Source organism: Myodes glareolus, chromosome 13, assembly GCF_982192425.1.
Source record: "Myodes glareolus chromosome 13, mMyoGla1.1, whole genome shotgun sequence".
Taxonomy (NCBI): domain Eukaryota; kingdom Metazoa; phylum Chordata; class Mammalia; order Rodentia; family Cricetidae; genus Myodes; species Myodes glareolus.
Genome location: NC_142038.1, coordinates 69,168,551 through 69,193,507, shown reverse-complemented (window position 1 = coordinate 69,193,507; position 24,957 = coordinate 69,168,551). Strand labels below are relative to the sequence as shown.

At 42.5% G+C, this 24,957-nt stretch overlaps 1 pseudogene; it reads right to left on the bottom strand.

The window, feature by feature from the left end:
- Positions 1–16,395: 16,395 nt before the first annotated feature.
- On the bottom strand, positions 16,396–24,090 carry LOC146891832 (sperm motility kinase Z-like; annotated as a pseudogene).
- Between the last annotated feature and the right edge of the window lie 867 nt (positions 24,091–24,957).

Sequence of the window (24,957 nt, the reverse complement as noted above, 5' to 3'; positions counted from 1 at the left end):
GCTTTAGTTGTTAGGAAGGGAACTCCTCATATGATATGTCATCACCTACGTGTATATTTGTGTCAGTGGCTATAGAAGAGGGGATTCTGAGCAGTTCCATAAACCCAACTCTGCACTGGGTGATTATATCTGTCTGTGTGGGCAACTTTCCAGGAAAAGAAAACTAGTCCTGTCTTTAAAACTTTGGTTATAAGTAAATGGGAAATGAAGCAAAACCTGGCACAGGGTCCGGGATGAGCATCTGATGGGCTATATAAGAAACAGTGCATTCCAGATACAGCAGGACTGATGAGCACGAGAGCTCACAGAGGCTGTATCTGTACAGAGGAGCACACAAGCGGTCAGTTCAGGTGGTGGTTCTGTCATTGAAAAGAAGTGGAAATGGAGTTCCATTCCTAACTAAGGACACATCTACAACTTTCCTGGAGGCAAAGAAATAATCAGTTTCCTCTAATGGTTACACACTGGGATCTTAACGACTCCTTTTGCTAGGAACCATGACCTGAAATTATTGGCACTCAGAAAATTAACTCAATAAGAAATAGGGTAGACTTTTGAGGTTGTTTTAATTTCTTTCAGGTTATTTTACATGTATGTATTACAAATTTTGACTTTTCTTTTGACTTGTTTCCTTGCAGAAAGGAAACTAGAATACTATGAGGCAAGGCAGGTTAAAGACTCCGCAAAGAGTTGGGTAAGGGTGAAAATTATCAAAAATATACTGTATAAAAGACTGTCAATGATGAAATGTCAAGAAAATAACAGACTGGGATGAATGCAATCTTGGATGGATTCTACATGACTTTAGATAGAGGCAGCAATAATGTTTGTCCAACAACTCCATAAGGGAAAAGGGAAGACACAGTTTCCAACATGTTCTCCAGAGCCTCAAGGAGCCGACCACCCGACATGATGACTTGAGCTTCTCCCTTGATCGCAAATCTTTGGAAAAAAGCGCTGACTTCCATCCATAAGTTTCCTCTGAATTTCCTATGTGTGTTTGTGACACGGACAGACAATAACATACATAGCAAAATAAATTAATAAATAAATAATTAAATTAACATAAAGAAGGACATATTCTTGCAAAAGTTCAGTTCTTTTTTTTGTTTTGTTTTTTATTTTTTTTATTTTTTTTATTTTATTTTTTTTGAAAGTAATTTTATTAAATTATAAAACGTTTCCATTTACGCCCCTCCTCCCAACGCCCTCCCACTCCCCCCCTCCCTCTCCTCCTCCCTCTTTGTCCCCAAGGGCAGTCTGGGTCTCCTGCCCTGTGGGAAGTCCAAGTTCCTCCCCCCTCCCTCCAGGTCCAGGAAGGTGAGCATCCAAACAGACTGGATCCCAAAAATCCAGTATATGCAGAGGAAACCAGTCCCAGTGTCATTGTCAATGGCTTCTCAGAAAGACTGCAGGCCAGCCACATTCAGAAAATCCGGCCACATTCAGAGAATCTGGTTGGATCACATGCTCGTTCAGTCACGGTCCATCTGGCCTTGGTAAACTCTCATTAGATCCGACCCCTTGTATCAGTGGGTGATAGTATCCCTCGCAGTCCTTCGTCATTTTCTTCCTCCTTCTGCTCCTCATTTGGATCTTGGGGGGCTCAGTTCGGTGCTCCAACGCGGGCCTCCATCTGTATCGCCATCCAACGCCAGATGAAGGATCTATGGTGATAAGCAAAATATTCATCAGTATGGTCACGGGCCAAGGCCGGTTCAGTCACCCCCTCCTCTGTCCAGAGAACAATCTGGGGATCTCTCCTTGGACCTGGGATCCCATATATAATCAAGTTTCCTGTAAACTCTAAAATGACTCCATTAGTTGAAATATATTCTTCCCTGATCCCACATTCATCCTTCCTCCCTTCCCCCCATCTCGGTCAACCGAGCTTTCTCCATTCCTCCCCTACTCCCTTCTCTCTAACACTCTCCCCTTCCAACAACCCTCCCACCCCACCCCCCCATGCACCCAAGGTTACCTGGGACTCTTGACTATTTCCTACCTCCTGGCGGATAGCTAAATAATCTTCATCAGGTTCGTCTTCTTATTTAGCTTCTCTAGGATCACGAATAATAGGCTCAAAGACCTTAAATTATGGTTAGAATCCACTTATGAGTGAATACATACCGTGTTCCTCTTTTTGGATCTGGCTTACCTCACTCAGTAAAGCGTTTTCTATGTCCATCCACTTGCATGCAAAATTCAAGATGTCATTATTTTTTACCACATTATACTCTAATGTGTATATGTTTCACACCTTTTTTAACCATTCTTCTATTGAGGGGCACCTAGGCTGTTTCCAGGTTCTGGCTATTACAAATAGTGCTGCTATGAACATAGTTGAACAAACACTTTTGTAGTATGTTTGGGAATCTCTAGGGTATATTCCCAAGAGAGGAATTGCTGTGTCTTGAGGGAGGTTGACTCCCAGTTTCCTGAGAAACCGCCACACTGATTTCCAAAGTGGCTGCACAAGTTTGCATTCTCACCAACAATGGATGAGTGTTCCCCTCATTCCACATCCTCTCCAGCATAGGCTATCAATGGTGTTTCTAACTTTAGCTATTCTGACAGGTGTAAGATGGTATCTCAAAGTGGTTTTGATTTGCATTTCCCTGATCGCTAAGGAGGTTGAGCATGACCTTAAGTGTCTTCTGGCCATTCGAAGTTCATCTGTTGTGAATTCTCTGTTCAGATCAGTACCCCATTTTTTAATTGGGTTAATTAGAGTTTTAGTGTCTAGTTTCTTGAGTTCTTTGTATATTCTGGAGATCAGACCTTTGTCTGATGAGGGGTTGGTGAAGATCTTCTCCCAGTCAGAAGGCAGCCTTTTTGTCCTACTGACAGTGTCCTTTGCTTTACAGAAGCTTCCCAGTTTCAGTAGATCCCATTTATTCATTGTTTCTCTTATTGTCTGTGCTGCTGGGGTCCTACTTAAGAAGAGGCCTCCTGTGCCTAAATCTTGTAGACTACTTCCCACTTTCTCTTCTATCAGGTTCAAAGTGGACGGATTAATGTTGATGTCTTTAATCCATTTGGACTTGATTTTTGTGCATGGTGATAGATATGGATCTACTTTCATTTTTTTACAGGTTGACATCCAGTTATGCCAGCACCATTTGTTAAAGATGCTTTCCTTCTTCCATTGTATACCTTTAGCTCCCTTGTCGAAAATTAGGTGTTCATAAGTTTGTGGGTTAATATCTGGGTCTTCTATTGGATTCCATAGGTCGACTTCTCTGTTCTTATGCCAATACCAAGCTGTTTTCAATACTGTAGCTCTATAATAGAGTTTGAAGTCAGGGATGGTAATGCCTCCAGAAGTTCTTTTATTGTAGAAAATTGTTTTGGCTATCCTGGGTTTTTTGTTTTGCCATATAAACTTGATTAATGTTCTCTCAAGGTCTGTGAAGAAGTTTGATGGGATTTTGATGGGGATTGCATTGAATCTGTAGATTGCTTTTGGTAGAATTGCCATTTTTACTATGTTGATTCTCCCAATCCAAGAGCAGGGGAGGTCTTTCCATTTTCTGGTATCCTCCTCAATTTCTCTTTTCAAAGGCTTAAAGTTCTTGTCAAATAGGTCTTTCACATCCTTGGTTAGAGTAACCCCAAGATATTTTATGGTGTTTGTGGCTATCGTGAAAGGTGATGTTTCTCTGATTTCCCTCTCCGTTTCTTTATCCTTTGTGTATAGGAGTGCCACTGATTTTTTGGAGTTGATCTTGTATTCTGCCACGTTACTAAAGGTGTTTATCAGCTGAAGGAGTTCTTTGGTATAGTTTTTGGGGTCGCTTATGTACACTATCATATCGTCAGCAAATAACGAAAGTTTCACTTCATCCTTTCCAATTCGAATCCCCTTGATCCCCTTATGTTGTCTTATTGCTATTGCTAGAACTTCAAGCACTATATTGAAGAGGTATGGAGAGAGTGGACAGCCTTGTCGTGTTCCTGATTTTAGTGGAAAGGCTTTGAGTTTCTCTCCATTCAATTTGATGTTAGCTGTCGGCTTGGTGTATATTGCTTTTATTATATTTAGGTATGATCCTTGTATCCCCAGTCTCTCCAACACCTTTATCATAAATGGGTGTTGAATTTTGTCAAATGCTTTTTCAGCATCCAATGAAATGATCATATGATTTTTTTCTTTCAGTTTATTTATATGATGGATTACATTGATAGATTTGCGTATGTTGAACCATCCCTGCATCTCTGGGATGAAGCCTACTTGATCATAATGGATGATTTTTCTAATGTGTTCTTGGATTCGGTTTGCCAGTATTTTATTGAGAATTTTCGCATCAATGTTCATGAGTGAGATTAGCCTGTAATTCTCTTTCTTGGTTGTGTCTTTATGTGATTTTGGTATTAAAGTAACTGTAGCTTCATAAAAGGAGTTTGGCAGTGACTTTTCTTTTTCTATATTGTGGAATACATTAAGGAGTATAGGTATTAGCTCTTCCTGGAAGTTCTGGTAGAATTCTGCATTGAAACCATCTGGTCCTGGGCTTTTTTTGGTAGGGAGATTTTTGATAACAGCTTCTAGTTCTTCACGACTAACAGGTCTATTTAGATTGTTCACCTGGTCTTGGTTCAACTTTGGTATATGGTACTTATCTAAAAAAATGTCCATTTCTTTTACATTTTCCAACTTTGTGGCATATAAACTTTCGTAGTAATATCTAATGATTCTCTGAATTTCCTCCGTGTCTGTGATTATGTCCCCCTTTTCATTTCTGATCCTATTAATTTGCAAGTTCTCTCTCTGCCGTTTGATTAGTTTGGATAGGGGTTTGTCAATCTTGTTAATTTTCTCCAAGAACCAGCTTTTTGCTTCATTGATTCTTTGAATTGTTTTCTGTGTTTCTATTTTGTTGATTTCAGCCCTCAGTTTGATTATTTCCAGTCTTCTACTCCTCCTGGGTAAATCAGCTTCTTTTTTTTCTAGAGCTTTCAAGTGTGTTGTTAAGTCTCCAATGTGTGCTTTCTCTGTTTTCTTTAGGTGGGCACTTAGTGCTATGAACTTTCCTCTTAGCACTGCTTTCATTGTGTCCCATAGGTTTGAATACGTTGTGTCTTTGTTTTCATTATATTCAAGGAAGACTTTAATTTCTTTCTTTATTTCTTCCTTGACCCAGGGGTGATTTAGTAGTTGACTGTTCAACTTCCCTGAGTTTGTTGGCTTCCTGGGGGTACCATTGTTGTTGAATTCTAATTTTAATCCATGGTGATCTGAAAAGACACAGGTGGTCACTAATATTTTTTTGTATCTGTGGAAGTTTGCTTTGTTACCAAGTATGTGGTCAATTTTCGAGAAGGTTCCATGGGCTGCAGAGAAGAAGGTATAGTCTTTCCTATTTGGGTGGAGTGTTCTATAGATGTCTGTTAAGTCCATTTGATTCAGTACCTCCAGTAAATCTCTTATTTCTCTGTTAGGTTTCTGTCTGATTGACCTGTCCATTGGTGAGAGAGGAGTGTTGAAGTCTCCTACTATTAGTGTGTGTGGTTTGATGACTGCCTTGAGTTCTAGAAGAGTTTCTTTTACATATGTGGTTGCCTTTATATTAGGGGCATAGATATTCAAGATTGAGACTTCTTCCTGATGAATTGTTCCTGTTATGAGTATGAAATGTCCATCTCCATCTCTTCTGATTGATTTTTGTTTGAAATCGATTTTGTTAGATATTAGAATGGCCACACCCGCTTGTTTCTTAGGTCCATTTGCTTGGAAAACCTTTTCCCAACCCTTTACTCTGAGTAGGTGTCTGTCTTTGTGGTTGAGGTGTGTTTCTTGTAGACAGCAGAATGTTGGATCCTGTTTTCGTATCCAATCTCTAAGTCTGTGCCTCTTTATAGGTGAGTTGAGACCATTGATATTAAGTGATATTAATGACCAGTGATCGATGACTCCGGTCATTTTTTTGGGTAGTAGTGTGTATGTGTTTTCCTTCTTTGAGTTGTGCTTGTGAAGGGTCGCTAGATGTCTGAGTTAATGTAGGCAGTGTTGGGAATGTTGGATTCCTTGGGTTGTGATTTTCCTTCTAGTATTCTCTGTAAGGCTGGATTAGTAGCTACGTATTGTTTAAATTTGTTTTTATCCTGGAATATTTTGTTTTCTCCGTTGATAGTGAACAATAGCTTGGCTGGGTAAAGTAGTCTGGGTTTGCATCTATTGTCTCTTAGTTTCTGCAGTACCTCTATCCAGGACCTTCTGGCTTTCATGGTTTCCATCGAGAAGTCTGGTGTAAGTCTGATAAGTTTACCTTTATAAGTTACTTGACCTTTTTCCTTTGCAGCTCTCAATATCCTTTCTTTAGTCTGAATGCTTTGTGTTTTGATTATTATATGACGAGGGGATGTTTTTTTCTGATCCAGTCTATTCGGTGTTCTGTATGCTTCTTGAACCTTCATAGGAAAATCGTTCTTTAGGATGGGAAAGTTTTCTTCTATAATTTTGTTGAGTATATTTTCTGGACCTTTGAAATGCAATTCTTCTCCTTCTTCTACTCCAATTATTCTTAGATTTGGTTTTTTTATTGTGTCCCACAGTTCCTGAATGTTTTGTGATGAGAATTTGTTGGATTTGCTGTTTTCGTTGGACAGAGTGTTTAATTTCTCTATGGTGTCCTCAGAGTCTGAGATTCTTTCTTCTATCTCTTGTATTCTATTGGTTAAGCTTGTTTCTGAAGTCTCTGTTCGTTTACCCAGATTTTCCATAGCCAGCCGGCCCTCGGTTTGTGATTTCTTCATTGACTCCATTTCAGTTTTCAAATCTTGAACTGTTTCTATTACCTGTTTGATTGTTTTTTCTTGGTTTCCCAGAATTTCATTTACGGATTTACTCATTTCTTCAAACTTTTTGGTATATTTCTCTTCCATTTCTTTACTCATTTCCTCAATTTTTTTGTTATACTTATCTTCCATTTCTTTAAGGCAGATTTTCACCTCCTGTTTAAGTTCCTCTATTATTTTCATAAAGAAGCGCTTAGAGTCGATTTCTTCTATTTCTTCTGGAGTAGGGTGTTCAATTCTTCTAGTTTCGAGCTCCCTGGATTCTGGCGATGTCATGTTGCCTTTCTGGTTGTTGGAGGAATTCTTGCATTGGCGCCTGCCCATCTCCCCCACTCTGGATGAAACTCCTCAGCACTTTCTGGATAGAACTCCTCAGCACTCTCTGGGTAGGACTTCACAGCACTCTCTGGATAGAGCTCCTCAGCCCTCTCTGGGAAGAACTCCTCAGCAGGGCAACAGGGCTAGCTGGTCTTCCCAGGACTCAGAAGACAAAGGGCCTGCAGCAGTGGGGGGAGGGGAGGGGTCCCTTGGAACACCGAAGACCCTGCTGCAGAAGCTGGGGGGGGCTATGCTCTCTTCCTGGGCAGGCAGGCTGCCCCGGTGAGCACCCACTCACCTCTAAAAGCTCAGTTCTTTACAGAAGAAGAGAAGAACAATTCTAACATGAAAGCTGACAAATAAAACATATGAAAAGAATACAGGATTATTAAAAACAGTTAGGTCCAATAATGAAACTTAATCATTTTTCCAGAAAAAAAGCTGCAAATTAAGATGATGTTATTATGTGTGACATATAAATATAAATATTGAGGGAACATTAAGACAGGTCACTGAGGATGAGGACATGGAACAAGAAGACAGCAGTCTCCATGGGATGGTCCACGGGGTTCTAGGCAGGTGCCTGGGTGTCCAGCAAGCACAAACTGTTTAGGCAAGAGTGATACAGTGTCCTAGATTGTTTAGAATGTAAGCTTGGGATCCTGATTCTTCAGGTACTAGGAATGTGGGCGAGTAGCCTAGTCCAAAAATCTCTGTATCTCAGTTGTAGCGAGTTCCAAAATTTATTCAATTCATGTATTTTTCTCAAACTTTGGGAAACACTGTCAATCACTTAGAGAAATTCCTCAAATTTTTGGATGTAGTTTTTTTATATCCTAAGTATTCCTGCTGTACCTGCAACCAGTTCTTTTAAGATGTTAGACTTTAAGTGTTTTTTGAGAAGAACACACATAGAGACTTCATCTAAATTCTTCCTGCCACTTCCTTTCCTTCCTTTTCCAGAGAATATCTCATGTATCCCTGCCCAGAATATGAATTATTACATGAGTTTGATGCAGGTATGTTTGGATTTGTGCAGGTATATAAACACATTTATTTCTAAATTATTGAGTCCATTTACCTTTGTTTTATTCATCTATAAGTCTAGGGACTGAATGAACTATGTCAGAGCTTGTCCCAGGAGGAAACTGGTTTACCCTCTCACAGTAGGTATTGACATCTAGTCTTGTTGGCAAAAAGAAAATGTCTTCTTCATATATGAAAAATAAAATCAAAATTCTCCTCAAAGCCTCTATTCTTCAAGTGTCATATTTCTTGTTTTTTACAACCCTCTCTAAAGTCTCTCATGTCCATCTTCTTGAAAATACTTTCTCTGATTGCCTTCCTTAATAATATTCTGATTCTTGAAATCTATTTGTTTAGAGAATTACTTACTTTTTCCATGACATCTGTCTCAACTTTGGAATTCTATTCACCTATTTATTGTTATAGTACATACCTTTATCCCAGCACTCAGGAGGTGGTGGCAGAAAGATCCTAAGATTGAGGATGCTCTTGGGGTACTGATCTACTACATGTTCTATTGCTGATAGACATCATGACAAAAACAATGTGGGGAAGAAAGTTTTTATTTGGCTTACATGATCAGATCAACATCTGTCACTTAGGGAAGTCTGGGCAGGAATTCAAACAGAAGCTGAGGCAGAAAACCTAGAGAAATCTGGCTACTGTCTTACTCTGTTGGCTTAGACTACTTCAGACCAATTTGATGAGGTCAAGTCACCCACAGTGGGTTGGGGTTTCCCACATGATTCAACAAGAAAATGAGTCCTGTGACTGGTCACCAACTGCAAAGTCACAAGCCTACTTTCAGATGCTCAGCATATTAAAGTTTTTGTTAGTGAGCCATCTTCCCAGGAAATTGCATGGAATATGAATAGATTATATTGTGTGGGTGAGTCCACATCCAGAAGACAAATGCTGAAAGTTCTTTACATATACTGTTCTTAGCTTCCATTTTTCAGATATGAGTATAAAACATGGAGGTGGCTGGATAATTGATCTGTAAGTGAGATTTTCCTAGAGTGGTGAGAATATTTATTAGGAGCTGAAACTAAACTATGTATGTATTTGTAGGTATTTGAATGTGTAGGAGAACATATGTGGTAATTGATAGCACAGCCGTGTTTGTGTAAGAGGCTGTGGCTACAGGAGAGGGAACACAAGGAAGACCAGCATCTTGATAACTTGGTGGGACTGTGCTTAGAGGGGAGGATACATAAAGAAATTCACATCAAGCTGGTAGTTGAGGTAGAAATTGTGGTTGAGTTTGAACCCAGAGAAGCATACAAGTAGCCACATTTTGGGCAGATTACCATGTAGTGAGGAATCGATATGAAGTTGGATTCGAACACATAGACATGCAGATTATTTGTAATGCTTTGCCTATGAAGCCTAGACTTGTGAGATGTGCGTGCGTGTGTGTGTGTGTGTGTGTGTGTGTGTGTGTGTGTGTGTGTGTGTTTGAGCAATGTATTAAGAATTTTGTCCCTGGGTTTGGGGTACTGAGCACTACTGATTAAGTACCCATATTAGTACATTGAGGCCTAGATAATGAAGGGAAGAACCTATCATGACCTGAGACTTCATCCAGTGCCTATGATCTGTATAATATAGGGGAAGCCAGTAGTACTGGAAGCATAGGCCAGAGAGTGGGCCTTTAGCTGTAAGGAAGGGGATACCTATTGTACCTTGACACATATTCATCTCTGTGGGTGTATGTGTGTTGTGTCTGTATGTGTATGTGAGTGTCTGTGTTTATATGTATGTATATCTAGTGTGCTGCTGTGTGAGGGACTATCTTGCTAATTCAGACACTTTGTCATATATGCGTGCTCTGTGTGTGTGTGTGAGCGTGCACACCCTCATATATGTTATATATGTTGATTCTACTGTAGCTAACCTGACACTACCTGGACCTGAACATATCTCCATTTGATAAGCTCTATTTATAGGCAAAGTGATACACAGAGGCCCCTGTCACCTGGCTGTAGGGGAGAGTGAACCATGCAGGACCTGCTATGCAACTATGTGTGTAAAGGTGATACACAGAGGCCCCTGCCACCTGGCTGTAGGGGAGGGTGAACCATGCAGGACCTGCTATGCAACCATGTGTGTATAGGTGGAGATTTACCTGTAAGACAATAGATAGATAACAGAACCTGACATGTGCCTTATATGAATATGGGGATATGGAGCAGGGTGGAAACCTAGTTGTGATCATGTGTGACTTTGGTTGTAGGGAAGGGTTACACCCTAGGACCAGATCTGGAGACTTGTATGTATATGTTGAACTTTCACTATAGGAGAGAGGATCTAAAAGGAACAGAGAACTGAAGTGTGTAAGACATTTCTAAGTAAGGCAGGCAGGGAAAACCTAGCAGGTCTTGACTTTGGGTTCTGTGTGTGATTTGTGTTTATGAGAAGTGATACCTCACAGGAGGTGATAATGAGATCTGTTTGCATGTGGATGTCTCTGTGTTTCTTTGTTTTGTTTTTGTTTTTTTTTTCTGAAGCTGAGGACCGAACCCAGGGCCTTGCGCTTGCTAGGCAAGTGCTCTACCACTGAGCTAAATCCCCAACCCCGTCTCTGTGTGTTTCTGTGTGTGTCTTGTGACTGGAGAGAAAGAGAGAGAGAGAGAGAGAGAGAGAGAGAGAGAGAGAGAGAGAGAGAGAGAGAGAGAAGCAGAGAGAGAGATAGAGAGATTGAGTTCCTATTTGTGGGGCTTTGAATGTACATCAAAAAGAAATAAAGAGATCATGACAGTAGCCCTGTGTTTATTCTCACAGATTCATACTCTCAGTTTGGTTGTATTCGTGATTGTACATATCAGGACCTGATATTCAGCCATAGTTGACTTTCAGTATAGGGCAGGAAATACTTAGAAAGAAAAGCCACTTGCCAATTCATGTAAGATTAAGTGTATGTAAGATTTCTCTGTGAGGGGATAACATGAAGAATGTAACATAAAGAATCTGTCATGTACTGGTGTTTTCATGCATGTGTGTGTGCATGCATGCAAGTGTCTGTCTGAGCATGTGTTTGCATGTGTGTCTGTGGTGAATTGTGCTTTGTTGTATTGATGTATGCTTTAGTATAAATCAGGAAAACCTCACATTACCTATCACCATCACTGTGTCTACTGTGTCACTGGCTATAGAAGAGGCAATTCTGAGAAGTATCTTGTTTTAAATCATGTATTGGGTGTTCGACACACCAGTTGGTAGATCTTGCATGGCATGACACTTAACCCTGTGTGGACGTCTTTACTTGTAAGGAAATTTATTTGCAAATATAGCAGAACCTGGTAACATGATCTGGCATGTGTCAGGGGAGGGGGCATTGACTTTGGATGAGAGCATACCAACTGGACCTGACACCAAGATCCCTTTCTCTTTTTCAAAGATTCTTTTGTTTCCCCTCTCTCCTCCCCTTTCCTCTCCTCTGCTTCCACCCCTCACCTCTCCTCTCCTTTCACCCCCTCCCCTTTCCTCTTTCCCCTCTCCTTTTCTCTCCTCTTGCTCCTTTCCTTTCTTCTCCTCTCCCTTTCCCTCTCCTTGCCTCTCCTCTCTTCCCCTCCCCTTTTCCCCTTCCCTCTTCTTCTCTCTCTTCTCTTCCCCTCTCTTCTACCTTTCTTTCTCCTGCTCTTCTCTCCTCTCCTTGCCGCTCCTCTTCTCCCTTCTCTTGTCTTATCCTTTCCTCTCCTCCTCTGTCTGCTTATTCACTCTTCTTCCCTTCCCTCTCCTCTCGTCTCCTCTTCTCTTGTCTTTTCTCATCTCCTCTCCTATTTTCTCCTCTTCTCTTCTCTCCTTCCATCTTCTCTCCTCCCCTACCCTCTCCACTCCTCCAATTGCATCTAGACCTTCTGCTCCCCTCTCTTCTCCTCCTCTCCCTTCTCCTCCCATCTCCATTCCTCTCCTCCCTCTCTGCATTTATTCTACAACTACCCTCTCTTCTACTACCTGTCCCTCTGCTCTACTCTCCCCCTTCTCATCCACTCACTACTCACCCTTTCTACTCCCCTGGTGTGGGAGAATTGTCTGTATTCTGTCAATCATATTTTAATAAAACGCTGATTGGCCAGGCAGGCAGTATAGACGGGAAAGCCAGACAGGAAGTAGGGGTTGAGCAAAGGGACTGGGAATAATCTGGAAGCAGAAGCTCCCTCTGCCACTCCTGCACAGACCACCGGAGATGAAAGATGTAAGCTGCCCAGCTGAGAAAGGTACTGAGCCGTGTGGCTAACGTGGATAAGGATAATGGGGTAACCTAAGTTATAAGAGCTAATAAGTAGCCTGACCTAATGGGCCAATCAGTTTATAATCTTATGGAGTCTTGTGTGTGATTTTTATTGGGGCTTGCCAGCTGTGGGGTACTGGGCGGGACAGACGCCCCAACAAGCCAGCCCTCATGTTACACTCCCCACTTCCCTTCTATCCCCCCTCTCCTCCCTTCTCCTTTCCTCTCCTACCCTCTCCTCTTCTCCATCTACTATCTCTTTCCCTCTCTTTGTTTTTCCTCCTCTCTCCTTCCCTCACCTCCCCTATCTGTCCCTCACCTCTCCTCTCCTTCTCTTCTCCTTCCTTTTCCTTCCCTCTCCTCCCCTCTCTTCTCCTTTCCTTCAGTTCCCTCCTTTTTTACCTTCCCTTTCTCTCACCTCTCCTCTTCTCTCATTTCCTCTGCTCTCCTATCCTCTGCTACCATCTCTTGTCCTCCCGTCCTCTCCCCTCTCCTATGCTATCCTTTCCTCTTCTCCCCTCCCATTCCCTCTCCTCTAACCCCCTCTCCTCTTTTCTTCCCCCTCCCTTCTCCTCTCTTCTCCTCTCTTCCCCTATCCTCACCTCTTTTCTCTTCTCCTACCCTACCCTCCTCTCTCACCTCTTCTTTCCTCTCCCCTTCTTCCCTTCTCTCCCTTCCCCTCTCCTCTTCCACCTCTCTTTCTCTCTCCCACCAAAATGTGTTTGTGTGTGTAACTTGGCTCTTCATAATTGGAAACACAGCAGGTCCTGACATCTCTTTGTGTGTGTGTTGGATTTGGATATAGCAGAGGATATAACTAACTTAATCTGATCTGTGCCCATGTATGTGTGTGTGAAGCTTTACCTTCAGAGGCAAAAAAGGCAGGAACTATCAGATAGCATATCATCATTCATGTGTGTTTCTGTGTGTTTGTATGTTCTTTTTCCTAGTAAGGAATATTGGCAGAGGAGAAAATAAACACATTAAAATGTCTGTGTAAGTCCAGTGATGTGGACAGACATGCTGGCAGTTCCTGCCATTTTCCCCTCCATAGGCAAAGCCTTATATACATGAATAGATAGTAGATTCAGCTAGTTATAGCCTCCCCTATGGCCAAATTCACACACAGACAAATAGATGTCAGAGCCGGTCTGGTATCCAGCCCTGAATATCCAAAGTAGACACAAAAGCACATGTAGGAGAGAGAGAAAGACAAACAGACAAAGAGAGAGAGAGAGAGAGAGAGAGAGAGAGAGAGAGAGAGAGAGAGACTGAATTCCTATATGTTGGGCTTTGGATGTATGGCAGGGGGAAATAGAAAAGTCATGAGATCTAGCCCTGTGTCTATTCTTACAGCTTTACAGTTTGGTTGTATTCATGAGGGTACATATCAGGAACTGTTATTCAGCCAGAGCTGATTTTTAGTGAAGGGTAAGAAATACTTCGAAAGAATAGCCACTTACTTTTATTTATGGAAGATTTATATGTATGTAAGATTTTTCTGTGAGGGGATAACATAAAGTACTTAATACGACTGGTATATTCAAGAATGTGTATTGGCATACATGCATGCAAGTGTCTGTGTTTGTGTGGTGTGTGGGTGTGTCTGTGTGTGTGTGTGAGAGAGAGAGACAGAGAGAAAGAGAGAGAGAGAGAGAGAGAGAGAGAGAGAGAGAGAGAGAGCATACTAAACTATATAAGATTGATGTGTATACAAGATTTTCCCATAAGTGGATAATATGAGTTAAGCTGATATGTACTTGTGTGTTCATGCATATGTATGTGCGTGTATGCATGCAAGTTTCTGTGTATATGTATATGTTGTGTGTGTATGCATATGTATTTGTGGTGCACGTATTGTGTTGATGTGTGCTTTATATTTTAGATAGGAAATACCTCACATTACCTATCACCACCCATGAGTCTACTATGTTAGTGGCTATAGAAGAGGGGATTCTAAGAAGTATCTTATTCCAAATCATGTATTGGGTATTGTTGGATATACCAGTTGGCAGACCTTGTACAGCATGACACTTACTCCTGCAAGAAAGACATTAGTTGTAAGGAAATGGTAAATGTGGTTAAACATTGTATCCGGATCTCACTAGTGTCACAGGGGGCCTTGGCTATGGGTGAGGGCATACCTGCTGGACTTGACACAAGGATCTCTTTCTCTTGTTCCAAGATTCTTTTGTTTCCCACCTCTCCTCCTCTCTCCTCCTTTCTTCTACGCTTCCCTTTCTTCTCCTCTCTTCTTGCCCCCTTACCTCTACTGTCCTCTCTTCCACTCCCCTGCCCTCTCCTCCCCTCTCCGCTCCTCATCTCCATCCTTCTATCTTTTCTTCCCCTCACCTCTCCTCTCCTACCTTCCCTTCCCTTCTTCTCTCCTAGCAAGTGTGCAAGAAGTTACTAGGAAAGAATTTTCTATCATGGTCTGGCAGCTGTTAGTGGTGTAGGAGGTCAACAGGACCCAATATCTAGTTGTGGGTGTGTGGTCACAGGGCTAGTATTATGTAAAATATGTTTGATGAATTACACTGTATGTTAGAGAGAAGAGAGAAAAAATGAGGAGCCAAGCCAAGCACCATATCTCCTGAGTGTATGATAGCATATAGATGACCAGGTATCAATCAAGGTGTGATAATTCATGTGGCAATAGGTTGGCAGTGTGGGATGTGATGTCCAGGAGAGCCTGCCATGTTAGTGTGTGTGAACCATTCAGGGTGTCAGCAGCAAATGGTACCTAGCAGTGCATGTGTGGTAGCTGCAGAATGATGTATGCATTTCAGGTAATTCAGCAACACTTGCAGGACTATCATGAGTGTTAGGATACCCAGCAGGTCTAATATCCAAATGGTGTGCTTCGTTAGATGTGATGTGGTGTCCAGTGTGTCCAGATACTACCAGTGTTGTTGATGGTGTTGGGTGTGATATTTAAAAGAAAATAACATATACTGGTGCATATGAAACTTCAGGGATCTGAGGATGTAAATTGGGGCCCAAAGTCTACTAGTACATTTCATTACAAGGCAAGAGACTGTCTTGTATGCCCTGATAAGTAGCAGTTAAAGAGGGACTCGTCGATGATATTCAGGATCCAGACCAAGGAATACATATGAGGAATGCAAGGCTTGATACCTAGAAGTTGGTGTTAGGTTTGGGGGGAAGCCATAAATGTACCAATACTTAGAAATGGATTTAAGTCTGTGTGTGCTGTGTTTGTTTCTCATTAAAGTCTGACAGCTGGCAGTATAAGTGAGGTGGCAGGGTCACAGTGTCTCACCCTGGATTAAACCTGGTGTGGGATGTCGATGCTGGAGGATTCCAATAGTGTTTGAATAAAGCAGTCCATGTGTGCCCTTGATAGGAGGTAGAGTGTCCAACAGGGCCTGATACCTTACACTGTATCTCAGTTGGCATTCTGGGTAGAGCGATGTGAAATAGAGCCTAGAACCTAACATTGCTTGTCGGACAGCGGGGAAGGATGGTGACCAGCTCTGCCCAATACCTAGAAAACTGTGTGGTGATTGTATGTGAGGAGTGTCCTTGGTGTCTTTCAACTGACAGTGTATGTAAGTAAGGTGTTAACATGGATGAACGTGCTAAGGACAGATAAGTATCTAAGTTCAGTTTCTGCTGTTTTCCCAAAATTAGTGTACCATCCACAGTGCTATTATCAGAATCAAGGTGACAGCTCATCTCCTTCCCACACAGTGTCAGAGGTGTCAGCCCTCATCCCACCACACACCACACCTGTCCAACCACAAAGCACACAATATACATTGTTGTTCACCATGCTAAGAGAAACTCAATATGCTCCCTGACACTGCAGATAAAATGGAAGTTTCAGATCCCGAAAACCACCTGTCTCATGCCGAACACACCACCTCTTCTCTCACAATCCTACGTAGCAGGCCCTACTTGAATGCGTCTTCCTGTGGCTCTATTAAGCATATCCAATGCCATGTCCTGGGCTTATAAGATACACAGCTAAAGCCAGAATCACACTACATATCATGTCAGCTGGATTGTTCGAATGCAGCCCTCGCACTGTACATGCTCTCAATCTTTCCAGGATGTGCCCCAACCTCCACTTTATCTGAGATATAAAATGTCATTAGAGTCTGCTGGACAGAGTTCTCCACCACTCTTCCAAACCTGGAGCTATGAATCCCTGATAACACAACATTATTAACCCCATATTCAGGCCTGTTTGATATCCTTCCTTGGCTGCTACAGCCCCACATATGGGCAGGTACTACAGCTGCTTTTTAGGCATTGCTAGACTCTCCTCTGCCTCCCTCATGGCTAACAGCCTAAATAGACTGGCAGGAATCAGGTGCTGCTGGAACTCGCCTGCCTTCTGCCTGCCCCATGTACGCTGTTCTATGTCTTCTCCAAAACAATTCCCTGCCTCAAGTAGAGTGCTAGGTGACACAGGTGTCTTCTTGCTGCTGGCACTGGGTGCTGGAAATCAGGAGCAGCTGGTCACCTCCACTCCATTCCACATCCACATTAAATGCTATGTATCTGGCCATGCTGGAAACCACTGTCAGTCAAGATATACCACCATTTCATCAATCCTTATGAGGACCCCAATATCTACCACATATAAACAACTAGATTTCACTCTCAGATGGAGAGCCAGCTTTGGAATATGTTGTGAGGGTGTTCTAATTGAATTTGACATACAATATTTTTAGAGCTTTATGGTTGGGGTCCTGCAAGGCCTGATATTGAATAAACCACATAAAGCTGTTTGAGAGCTGGTATCCAGCTGGTTCTAATACCACCCAGTGCATTGAGATGGTGTCAGGTAGGCAATGTCAAGCAGTGCCAATGACTAGCAATGCTGTTTTGCACAGCAGGTTAGAGGAGACGTTTTGTAGGGTCTTTACTACTACCAGTGTGGGAGTTGTGGGGGGAAGGAACATCCTGAACTGCCATAGTAATGTATGTGGGTGACAATATATGAGTGTACAGGTAAGAAAATTGTCAGGTATCTAAATGTATATGTAGATTGTGGGCTGCAGATGTCCATCAGGGTCTGACACCTTGTTGTTTGCTGATATATGTGGGGTGTCAGCACAACCTGGCTTCATGTATTCACTGTGGGGCAACAAAGGGGGGGTGTGTTCTGCAAGGCTGGAACGATAGCATTGAGGGTGGAGCAGTGCTGTGGAGTGTGCACTGCAAGGTTCTCTGACCTGCAGCAGCAGCATGGAGACTCATGAGCTCAAGCAACTCTTACATCTGTGCGATGCTCAGCATCCCTCTTCTCCTAAGCTGGGGTGTTTGAAAGTCAAGAGTATAGTTGACTGTCAGAGGGGGAAATGAACCCCCAGCTTTGGAGAGTCTTCATTCTTTTTCTGTACCATATCTACATGAAGTAACGTTGAGGGTCACATGAGCAGAAGAGTGGTGAGCAGAACACATCTGGTTGTCAGCATGCACACTCCTTCCTGCTGCATAGCACTGAACGATCTTGTCTTAGAACAGATGTTGTCTGCTGGGCTGTGACAACAGTGTCTGCGCTTTCTCTGGATGTCCTACGATACAGTCTCCCCCAGCCATGCTTGAGCTTTTGTGTTTTCTTGCCTAATGGCATTAAAGCTTGTGTGGCCAGAGTTCATCTTCTGTGCTGTCTTTCTCTTCTTTCTTAAGAGGCTGAAACTTATGTAGATTTCTTCTGCATCTCTTACATGAATTTTATAGTGTTTGCATCAGGGTCAGCTGTAATTTATTGAATTACTGTTCGGTTTTCTAATGGGTTCCTTATTGTTTACCTTTGCATCCTTGCAAACTTTTGTAGACAGATCATGTCCTCTGCCTTCATTTCCTATGCTGCCCCTGCCAAAATCAGCTGATGCGATGTAGGTGGGTCTCTTGCTGGGATTTGTGTTTGAATCCATGTTTCCATCTCTGTTTTTTCACTGTTCTCCTCTGTGGATCTCTGAGACTTTTTGTGAAGGGCTGGAACCAGCAGTGCAGGGTCTGGAGGAATCGCTCCTGTCCTCTGCCATCACTTTTAGAATTAGACCTAGTTGGATGTCACGTTTTGTACTGGCTTGTTGGGGTTTTTATCCCACCCGGTACCCCACAACTGGCAAGTTCCAAAGAGAAAATCAATCAGACAGAGATCTCTATAAGTTATAAAGCTGATTGGCCCATTAGGTCAGGCTACTTATTAGTTCTTTTAACTTATGTTACCCCATTATCGTTATCTACATTAGCCACATGGCTCCGTACCTTTCTCAGCTGGGCAAGTTACATGCTGCCTCTTCGGTGGTCTGCGCAGGAGTGGCTGAGGAAGTTTCCTCCTTCCTAGACTTCTCCTATTCTCATTGCCCCTGCCTCTACTTCCTGTCTGGTTGACCCACCTATACTTCCTGCCTGGCCAATCAGCGTTTTATTAAAATACATGATTGACAGAATATAGACAATTCTCCCACACCAACATTTAGTGTTTGGGTAGCAGATTGCCATGTTTCGAGTCTATATAAGAAAAGATCTGTCAGCTAAACAACAGTGACAAGAGTGAAGAAACAGGGGTCTCTGAGAGTTTAAAGTCCTTGAATTCCTCTCAGAAAAATACATGTTCTGTTTGCCAATTGGTATAAATTCAGCAGGAAATCTACTTTGGTACTTTGGTATTTGTTTGTTTGTGTGTTGTCTCTATCCAATACCAGTAGGAAAGAGTATAAGTGACTGATGTCAAGTGTACCATCATCCTGTGATTGGTGGCCTGAGAGAGAAGGTCCAAGGACACTGCCCTTTCCAGGAACTCCAGTCTAGAGGCTGTGCAGACATGCACTCTCGTGTCCCAAGGCTCTGCAGTGGCCCTTTCTTTCTCTGCTCAGGTAGTTTTCCAGGGTCATTTCTGAGGAAAGAGAGAAATAGGTGACATTTTTACACTATCCCTAAATACACAGAATGAATGTATGATGGAGATGTAAAGGCAACATACATGGAAGGCTGTCACAGGGGACCCTTCTGCTATCCTCAGATCTTGATGACAACTGGAGCAGGTCCTGTAGCTGGATGCTGGAACACGAGCCATCCCAATGCCCTGTACAGGATGTCCTCCTGAAGCTGTGTAGAACTTCTGAGCTTTCCCGAACTCGGAGAGGATCTTTTTCATCACTGTCACCAGGGCTGAGTGTGCAAGTCCTCAGGTTAGGAATCCTCTGGGTCACGATTCCGGATTGGCCAGGCTCCTATAAGAGAAGGAATATTGTAGATCAGTGAGGAAACTGGCTGAGAGTTCCATGTCCACAAGCACTAGACCTGTGGTCTTGGCAGATAATGTCAGGTTTACTTTATGAAATTCAGGGACTAAAGAGGCAGGTATAATGCTCATTGTCATTCAAAGTGACCTTCCCTAGGCCTACATCATTAGGGTTTCATCAGGGACATCAGAAGGCAGGGAACGATTTCTCATGGCAGCCCTGCAACTTTTCAGGCATCAGGCTCTGTGAACAAAGGAGGAAAAGCATTTTTCCACCAACATGTCTAAACATAGGCACTCTGCTTCCTGCACCTCATCTCACTTCCTCTTGTCTACATTAGACAGAATACATACTTGGTGAAAATGAGCTTCCACAAAAGATGATGTCCTAAAGAACCTGCAGATAAGAGGAGAGAAATGGGAACCAATAAGACAACCAGAGTTGACTTCTGGAACTCCACGAGACCCACCTGTACCAGACTGCTCATCATGGCTGTGTCAATTGGCCAGTGTGTGTACTTTAAGTACTGAGCCAAGCAAATATGTTATGTCTGGAAGAGCATCTAAGGACTCAGCTTTGTGCTCTGTGAGGAGGACACCTGTGGACACCTTTGGGATGAAGCGTGTGAAGTTCCTCCTTCAAGTAGCTAGTAGTCATGGACCCTGCCCCTGCTCCATCTAACAGAAAACTTGTAAAGGAAGGAGGTAATGGTTGTGGAGGTCTGAAACTCAGCTGACTTCTTTTCTCTCGGGTAAAATGCTGAAGATAGCAACTTGCTTTAGTTTCAGGGAAAGTCATCATTAGACCCAAGGAAAATGTCAAAATGAACATCACAAGTGATCATACTGAGATTTGCCTTAGAGAGTCTGTCATGAGTGTCTGGAGCCCATGATTCCCATTGGTTTTATATCCTGTGTTTCACTGATGTGACTACAGCATCCCAGTCTCCCTTTCCCAGGCACTGCATTCAGTAAAGTCTATCACAAATGGTACTTGCCTTGGTAATCACCCACTGATGCAGAGCAGGTTTGGACACATGAGCAAGAAGGCCTGCCACTCTAGTCTGGTTGTCCTTGCAAGGCTGTGTGCACTCTCGTTCTCATGGTTCTTCAACCCAGTACAGACTAAGCATCTTGCCAGTTGCAGTGATTGCTCTTCCATACAGGTGTCAGATGATATTCACCCGGTAGCTAGGGGCAGAGGGGAAAGTTGAGCTACTTGCCACAATTTATATCAAGATCACTCTGAATCCATGACTCTGTTGTGTGTCCTCTTACCTTTGTTCCTCTGCATCATGAGTTTAATGACCATGTTCCTTGGATTTGAAAAAGGTTGTCTTTGGCAGCCTCATGCTTATCTTTCTGTGGATCAGTATCAAGGATACACCAAATCACAGATACCTTTCCATTACATCAGGATGAAACGTAGTGTCCTCAGTACTGTCTTCAATGTCTTCAGCTATGAGACCCACAGATAAGCCCTGGCCTTCAGTCCCTTCTGAATGGCCACTCTTCGTTCCATCATTGGTTCTTCATGGAGAGTGTCCATGACAAAACTAATGCAACTTTCACAAGAGGATCCTTGCAGAATGCTTCTAATCCATAGTCACAAGTTTCTATCTAGGTCTGACCCTCTGACCCCTGATGTAGGATCTACTCAAAAGCTTTTCCAAGACTGCGGACTAAGTTATTTGTCCACTCTACACCAGGGAAATCAAGCAATACTCACCTTGCAAACTGGAGCAACATTCCAGAATTGCTTCTATAGTTATACCCATTTTTTTTCCTGCTTGCTGTCACTTTCCTGTTAGGAGACAAATATGGTTCTGACAAGCCATATGGACCCCTTCACCAACAGCTAGACTGAACCAGCAAGCAGTGGAAGTGTCTCCTATGAAAAGAGGAAAGTAAATACAGGCTGCCTGCAAACTCATCAAAAGGGAGGGGTGGGGAGGAAGAGATTCTCATCTGTCTGATGTAAAAAATAATCTCCCTTGGACTTAACCTTGAAGGGGAAGACAGATGAATGAGTATTGTTGTTGTATGTCATGGAAGACTGGCACATTGGGGCTTCTAATTCAAGGGTATCTTTGGTGGAATTTGTGACACAAGGCTGCTCTCTGAGAAGGGAGCTATTGAAGGCCAGCCATTTTACATACCTCCTGTTAACAATGGTTGTCTGTGGAAAAGCCTGTGGTAGGTGAAGGCTTACCTCCCCCTGTGCTGGACGTCTCTGTTGGAGTGCAAGGCACTCTGTCCTCTGAACTTCCTGCACGATTCCGAATTTGTCTATCTCAGTGAAGAAAACTGCTAACCCGATGTCTCATCCTCTACAGTGATTCAATATGTAAAATGATAATGACATATGAAAGTCTTATAAACTTCAGAGTCTTGACTCTTATATCCTTCTGGGTCATCTGTTTTCCGGTGGCTCTTCTCATACTCTTTCCTGGTCTATTTAGTTTTCTTCCCTCAAAGCCTTTCATGCCCTATAATTCTTTCTTCCTTTATTCAACACTATATCTGACTGCCTCTACAGCCTCCGATTCACAATCACTACTGTCTACTTTAAATACTTTGGGTTACAGGTAGTGGTGGTGATTTGAAGAATTGTGTACAAATAAGAGTTCCTAATTTTCCTACCTTAACTATCATGTGATGGTCACAAAGGACCTTAGAAAACATACAGATTAATAAACACTGACATGTATCTTGGGCACACCATTTAGCTGTGTGTGCACATGCACTGCTCTCTCCTTCCAGTGGTGCCTCTTCCTTCTGAGTAACATGGCTTTTTTTGTGAGAGTGGCAGGCAGCAGCACAGAAATCTCACACAATTCCCAATTCTCTTCTTTACCCTCTTCCAGCCTTTGGACAGACTGCTGGCAGAGGCTGCACTCACATCTTTAGGAAGGACACCATTTAAGCTCTTTTTGGCTGTTGTCTGAAGGGAAGATCTCTGAGTTCAATGGTTTTCAATGGTGCTCATACCCTGAGGTGTCTCCCTTTCTTTCCTTACAGAGGGTGTACTCTGAGCATCTGAGCTACTATTTTGAGTGCTCACTTCCTGGGATTTCTCATAGGACAAATACTGTGCAGAAGAAATACACTCAGAGAATGGGCATCTTGAGGACAACTCATTGTAAACCATGCTACCTACTGCCAAACTTCTGCTCAGGAGAGGAGTAACCTTAGGAGCACACATAGGTACTGGGTGGGGAGGGTTGTCCTCCTTCAGTAGGCAACACAAGGTGGCAGACATGCTCAGGCTTCTGTTCCCCTGCTTGTGTGAACACTTCTCATGCTGCCCCGATGTTCAGCCAGCAGGGTGAAGGTGGGAAGGGCAGACTCACTGACTCTTCTCTTAGAAGGAAGGGAAGTCAGAGTACCTGCTGATGACACAGGGACACAGGCCAGCAAGGACTTTGTGGCAGATGTAGTGTGGTCCTGGGGTGACTCGTGGTTTAAAATTAGGTATGTGGCCATGATATTGAATTTTTTCTCATGTATACAATCACTAATTGCCTTTGGATGAGAGCCCATACCCCACATAGCCAGCAAAATGCTGGAAATTGGTTTGTTACAGAATGACTCTGAAGATGATAGGAGTTTCCAAAATTCTTCCCTGTCTTGGATCCTCTGGTGCTGCCTAATGTCACATATCGTGGGCCTCTGCTCAGGGTTCACAGTGAACAAGTGCACAATGAGGTGCACAAGCAAAATGTTTCAAGAGACTGTGTAAGGAATGTTGTACGTGGGATCCAGCATCTCCTCCTTCATGTCTGGATAGGTCTTTGCTTTGAATGGGAACCTTGCTGCCACCATTGCATATAAAACCACTGCCATGCTCCAGATGTCAACTGCCCTTGCATCATACTCCGTGTCACCGAATAGCTCTGGAGCACCATATTCAACAGTGCCACAGAATCCCTTGCACTTCTCCCCAGAGCTGACTCTGATGGCCAGGCCAAAGTCACAGTTTGATGTTTCCTTTGCCGTCAAGCAGGATGTTATCTAGTTTAATGTCCCTGTGGGCAATATCATTATCGTGGTAGTAGTGCACCGCACACGCCATCTGGCAGAAGATGTGTTAGGCCTGTTTCTGCTGAAGAGGGCCACCCTGCTCAATGTGTGTGGCCAGATCGCCATGAGCAGCAAACTCCAACACCATATAGGTGTGGTCTCTGCTGTAGATGATGTGGAAGAGTTTTTTTATGTATGGGTGATCCAGTTCTTTCACAATGTTGAATTCTTTCCTATTTTTATAGTCACTCCCCTCACCATGCACAAGGATTTTAACTGCGACTTTCATATTTGTGAGGGGGTGGCAAACCAGCTTCCCCTCAGCAAAGGCCCCTTTACCGTGGGTATTGAGTATGACATAGTGATCTCTAATGGTCTCCTCTTCATAGGTGCTGGCATCCATGTCCAGCTGCATGGTCTCCTCCTCTCTGATCTCACTAGAAAGGTTCTTGATAATTTCCATGCCAATACCAACTGATAAAATCAGATCAAAAGCAATGAGAAGTAAGTCAAGGGGTAAAGTTTTTAGCTTTCCATTTCTTCATGGACAAGTGTGATAGATGCAAACAACCTTACAGTGAATGTTTGGCTCACCGAAAACAAGAATAAGCCAAACACAGAAGAAATCCTGGAAAATGTACTGAAGAAGAGAACTAAATCTAAGGAAATAGAATCGAGTGAACACTGCAATTATAAATTAAACATTGCAATAATAAATGCTTGATTATTAAAAAGATCAAGTAAAACAGATACAACATTAGCAAAAATGATCAAAGAGCACAAATTCAGTTTAATCTATAGTCAAGGTTTGGTTTTGTTACAGCAAATATGGCTGCTTCTAAGAAATCATTTGGAAGACATATTTTTGCAACTAACAAGGCAATTTACTTTGGTATGGAGATGATATCCTATTTATTCTGTAAACATATATGAAGAAATACTTAAAATTCTATGAAAACTGAACCATTTTTGACTCAGTCTTTAGAAGAATTTTTTAATAATATTCACTGCTTAGTTTAATAACCTAAACAATGTAAATCATGAAATCACAAAATCTTTGGAAAAATTCTTTGTAGAAATACATAGTACAGATAGCAAAGGAGAATCAGGATTCTTGCAGAAATAATGAAATTCAGGGGAATAGGATGAATTATGATGCACAATTTGCAGATGCTGTCCTATGTCTAGGAAAAGGAATGCCATTTCTAAGAAACACATTTTACATTACTATATCTTAATGTAATCCTTTAGCAGACTATGCTATCAAATTTACCTATTATTCCTACTCCCAAATTGCAGACTTTACTCTTAGACAGTTTGGTGTATATAG